Genomic DNA, 6,073 nt, shown 5'->3' with positions numbered 1-6,073 from the left:
TGCTGAAGCTGAAACTCCAATACTTTGGCCACCTCTTGCAAAGAGTTGACTCATTGGAAAAGACCATGATGCTGGGAGGGATTGGGTGCAGAAAGAGAAGGGTATGACAGAGGATGAGATGGCTGGATGGCATCACTGACTCGATGGACATGAGTTTGAGTAAACTCCGGGAGTTGGTGATGGACAGGGAGGCCTGGCATGCTGCAATTCATGGGGTCGCAAAAAGTCAGACACGACTGAGCAACTGAACTGAAGGCCAACTGAAAATAGAGGGGCATTCTCTGTTTTGGCTCAAATGGTAAAGAATATGCCTTCAATGCAGGAGACCAGGTTGAATGCCTGGATTGGAATGATCCCCTGGAGAAGGGAGTGGCAACTCACTCCAGTATTCTTGCCTAGAGAATCTCAAGAACCAAGGAGTCTGGCGGGCTACAATCCATGGGGTCGCGAAGAGCCAGGAAATCCTCCAGCAACTTATTTTACAGATGAGAAAACTGAGACAAAAAAGTGTTAAGAAGTTTGCCCAAAACTTAAAAACCAGAATGTAAACTCAAGTCTGCTTGAATCCCAACATTCTTCAGATCATGCCATGCTGCCTGTTAATCTCTGTCACCAGGGAAACGGGACTCCCAGCAAAGGTTCCCAGCCGCTGGGTCTCAGGGCTCACTAGTTTTCTTTCCCTTCAAAGTAGGGCTTGGGGCCATGTAATATAGAGTAATAAATATTTTTTAACACTTCCTTTTGAGACAATCCTAGATTCACATGCATTTGTGAGGACTAAGACAGAGATTTGGAATATCTTTTCAATATATGTGTGTGTGTGTATATATATATATCTAATAGTTTTTTGTTTTGTTTTTTAGTATTTATTTATTTGGCTGCACAGGGTCTGAGTTGCGGCAAGTGGAAACTTTGTTTTTTTATTGAGATTTTATTTATTTTTAATTTTATTTTTTGGCCACACTTCAGGGCATGTGAGATCTTAATTCCCTGACCAAGGATCAAACCCTTGCCCCCTGCATTGGGAGAGTGGAGTCTTAACCACTGGACCACCAGGGAAGTCTTCAATTTACGTTTTTAATCTTCTACAGACTGGATCCGCTATAAGACTGTCTTTATCCTAGAAGACTTGAGAAGCTATCAGGGAACACATAAATAAATAATTAATATAGACCCTGTTAAAATAAAAATGCAATGCCATTTCCATCTACCGATTATCAAATAAGGATAACAGCAGTAACACAGTAGCAAAAAGCACCCTGACAGACACATTCTCAGATTTTATCGGTTAGAGTGTAAAGTGAGGCAAACTGGAAAGCAGGTGAGCAATACACGTGAAATATTTCATCTTTCGGCCAGTATCTTTTGAGCCCTGCTATATACGTGCCAGGCCCTGGGCTGGACCCTGGGGAAAACAGTAAACGGAGCAGACACTGTCCAGCCCTTCTGGAACTTACTGTCCTGTCTTGTTTAAAGGCAGATAGGTGTTTGTGAGAAGGGTTGTGATAGGCAAAGTATAGATGTTATAGAAGTGCATATGAGGAAAGCTGAATTCAGCCTTAGGCGACTAGGGGAGGCATTCCTCAAGCAGAGTACAAGGGAAGATAGCCTTCCACCCACTGAGTGAGTGATCAACAGGAGCTGGCCAGAGGAAGGAGACAGTGTCACATGAGAAAGAGTGTCCCAAACGGAAGAAACAGCGGGAGTGGCCCACAGCAAGGTCAAAATGAAGAGAGAATGGCCTGAAACATCTGGCAAAACGACCTTAAGGAATAACCTAGAATACCAAAACAAACAAACCAATAACCTTTTAAATAGATAGACTTTTACCACATCATTAGTTAAAATAGTAGAATATTAAAAAATTATCTATGTCAGTAAAAGATACTCAGCTATGTTATGGAGGGCACACCCACAGTACGGACTATTTTGTAGCCATTTAAAATAACGCTTACAGTGCTTTAAAAATACTGAAAATACTTATGTTAAAATGCTGAATGAAAAAGACAGGATACATAATTTTATAACTAATATGACCACAATTGTGCTATATATATATATAGCACCTGCACCTGCAATGCAGGAGACCCCAGTTTGATTCCTGGGTCAGGAAGTTCCCTGGAGAAGGAATAGCTACCCACTCCAGTATTCTTGGGCTTCCCTGGTGGTTCAGACAGTGAAAGAATCTGCCTGCAATGCGGGAGACCTGGGTTCATTCCCTGGGTTGGGAAGATCCCCTGGAGGAGGGCATGGTAACCCACTCCAGTATTCTTGCCTAGAGAATGCCCATGGACAGAAGAGCCTGGTGGGCTACAGTCCATGGGGTCGCAAAAAGTCACACATGACTGAGTGACTAAGCCCAACACAGCAGCATAATCAAACGAAGGAGACAAGTTAAAAGACTGATAATGATAGTCTTTTTTTTTCTTTTCAGTATGTATGCTGTCAAAGCAAGCATGGCAGTCTTTTGACAGTGAGATTACAGATGATTTTCATGTGCATGCTATTTTATAGCATGATGTTTACTTAGTCTGGGGCAGAGCCCAGCCCCACCGTTTCCTATCCATGTAGCCTTGGTAAGTCACGTAACTTCTCTGAGTCTCAGTTTACTCATCTGTAAAATAGGAATAATTATAGAATCTATGTGACAGATTGTCATAAACATTATCATAGTAAAGTGTCTCAGCATGCTAGTTATTAATATATATTAGTGTTCTGTTAAATATACTAGCATTCTGTCTTCTATTTTAAAATTTTTCTTTAATGCACTTACATGACTTTTAAAATGGGAAAATCACTTTTCATGAAAAGAAGTGCTTCATATTATAAGCTAGTGGTATGTGTTATCTTAAATGAGAGCACTGAAGAGAGGCAGCTCATCCATTCCGAGGAAACAGAGGGATGTGAGAGAACAGTCTCTGAGAAGGCGAAATCTGAGCTGACTTTTGAAGACCAAGGACTTAGAGAGGAGAAGGGCAGTGGAAAATTCTAGACAAATAGAACATCAAGCAAAGACTTAGAATCTTAGGAATCTCAAGGCAGAAGGGGGCTGGAAGATTAACCAGCCCACCTTTCCACTCGCTTGGGTCTCCCTCTGCTGCACACCCTACAGAGGCTTACATGCATTCAGGCAGAAGGAGCTGACTGCTTTCAGAACAAATCCATCCTCTGGCTGGATAGTTCTCTTTGTTAGGAAGCACCTCCATATTTAGATGTTCATCTACCACTGTACTTGCATACATACACATCAGAGAAAATCCAAGTCACACATTCATACCAATACACACACATGAGAGTATTGGTCACCCAAGTGTGGTCCATTAAGGCAACACTCCTCAGTCTACCATATGGTTGTGGTGTTTGTGGCTTGACTCTGAGACGCCTTACAAACATCACTAATTCTATAACTTTTAAATGCAAAAAGTCATGAGAGTGTTCAAGTTTTAGGTAAAAAGTAGCACATGATTGCAATATAGGAAACAAAATATAAAAACAGTGATGCTGTCACTTTTTATAATAGCATAATTCATTCTGAAGGAAAAAGATGACTTTTAGCACCACATGGAAATTCTTGTAATGGTACAGCCTGAAGAAGAGATGGTGCTGGAAAATGGACAAGTGTGTGTCTGGAGAAAAAGCATCAATATTGTATGCTGACTGGAGAACCCTGGAAATTCACTAAGCAACTCAAGAGGCCAGGCCTGACCTCTGAGGCTTTATTGGAAGCTTGTAAGTCTAAGCCCTGTTGGAAGCTAAACACCATCTGCCGATGTTAATCTATCGAGTGCAGACCTTGTAGCAACTGTTACCTGTCCCAACACCTCTGAAGCACAGTTAGAACTGAACTACATGATAAAGATAACACAACAAATCCACTAGGAAAAGATAAGATTATTCAATTAATTTGAACATCCAGATAAAAGCCCAGAAAATAAAGCTGGGTCTCTACTTCACTGTCAACATCAAAATTAATTCCTGGTGGATCAAATCCTTGCATGAAAAATGAAACTATAACAAGTAAATTTTTTAAGAATGGCAGAGAGGCAAAGACATTTTAATATGACATAACACCCAGAAGTCATAAAGTAAATATCTTACATGGAAAAGGATTTCACCAAAGGATAACAGGAAAAGTATTTGTAATTCATATCCCAGGCAATGGGTCTATTTTCATAATATAGAAAGCTCTCCAATGAATCAGTAAGAAAATACCAACAACTCAGTGAAAAATAGAGAAAGAAATACAGCAGCTCTTAATCACACGAAAAGATGCTCAGTTGCATTCATAATCAGAGAAATACAAAGTAAAATTAACTCATGCATCATCTTTCATCTATAAAATGGCAGAGCACAAGCAGTATGATAATATACCCTCACACATTGATGATCTGCCAATTAGTAAAACTTTCATGAAAGAAATCTGACACCATCAATCAAAATTACAAATACATGGTCTTTGAGGTAAGAGCTCCACCTCTAACAATTTATCTTTCATACATCCTAACACATGTAAAATAGCGTGGGTATCAGGTGATTAACTGCAACATTGTTTATAAGAACCAAGATAGAAAACAACCTGAAATCTGTTACTATCAAACTACTAAGTGGCTACCTTCAAAATGAGGCAGATACTTATGTTCAGATATGAAAACACCTCTAAGATATGGTTAATTGGAAAACGGCCAAGTGAAAGTGGAAGTCACTCAGTCATGTCCGACTCTTTGCTACCCCATGGACCTATACAGTTCATGGAATTCTCCAGGCCAGAATACTGGAGTGGGTAGATTTTCCCTTCTCCAGGGGATCTTCCCAACCCAGGTCTCCCGCATTGCAGGCAGATTCTTTACCAGCTGAGCCACAAGGGAAGCAAAGTTTACTTCCTACTATAATTTGTGTTAATAATAAAGAGCTATTCAGATGATATAGATGGAGACAGGTTTTTGCTTGTATATGTTTAGAATATTTCTGGAAGGGTAATCAAAACCTCAGAAGTACACTCAATAATAGCCAGAAGTTCGAGTTGGGGGAGAAAGAAATTTTCTACTATAATGCATCTTTGTACCTTTCAAATATTTTGTCATGAACATATATTAGCTATTCAAAATATCAATAAATTGAATTCAGCAACACATTCCTGCTTAAAACTAATCCCTTCCTCTTCTCTGCTACCCTTGTATTTTTCACTCACTTATTTGTTGTACTTGTATATGTATTTGTATCACCTACAAAACCAAGAACAACTTGAGGGCTGCAACTCTGTCTCTATCAAGTTTCTATCTCCAGCATCTAGTACAGTGTCTTACACAGAGAAGGAGATTTTTTCTTAAGTGATGTCTTGAAGAGTGATGAAGACTTTTTCATGGGAAGAAGTCTGGTTACTTGATACAGCAGCTGAGTGGGGCTGCAAGACCTTAAGAACATTCTACCTTGCAACATGTCTTCATTCTTTAAGAGAAGGGAGGGAGAGACAGGGACAGAAAAAAAGAAAAAACAAAGAGACACAAAGAGAGAGAGAAAAACTGAGACAGATTGAAAGATCAGACTAGACTTTAGAGCAGTGATACCAGGACGAATGCATTTGTGGGGAAAATCTGTGATCATGCGACTGCATGGGAAGGAGATCATTTGAGATCTTCCATAAAGAGTCTCTTAATGAACGTGAAAGAGAAGAGTGAAAAAGTTGGCTTAAACCTCAACATTCAGAAAACTAAGATCATGGCATCCGGTCCCATTACTTCATGGCAAATAGATGGGGAAAGAGTGGAAACAGTGGCTGACTTTATTCTTTGGGCTCCAAAATCACTGCAGATGGTGACTGCAGCCATGAAATTAAAAGACGCTTACTCCTTGGAAGGAAAGCTATGACTAACCTAGACAGCATATTGAAAAGCAGAGACATTACTTTGTCAACAAAAGTCCATCTAGTCAAGGCTATGGTTTTTCTAGTAGTCATGTATGGATGTGAGAGTTAGACTATAAAGAAAGCTGAGCGCCAAAGAATTGATGCTTTTGAACTATGGTGTTGGAGAAGACTCTTGAGAGTCCCTTGCACTGCAAGGAGATCCAACCAGTC

The sequence above is a fragment of the Dama dama genome, chromosome 29 (assembly GCF_033118175.1).
Source record: "Dama dama isolate Ldn47 chromosome 29, ASM3311817v1, whole genome shotgun sequence".
Taxonomy (NCBI): Eukaryota; Metazoa; Chordata; class Mammalia; order Artiodactyla; family Cervidae; genus Dama; species Dama dama.
This window is presented reverse-complemented; position numbering follows the sequence as displayed.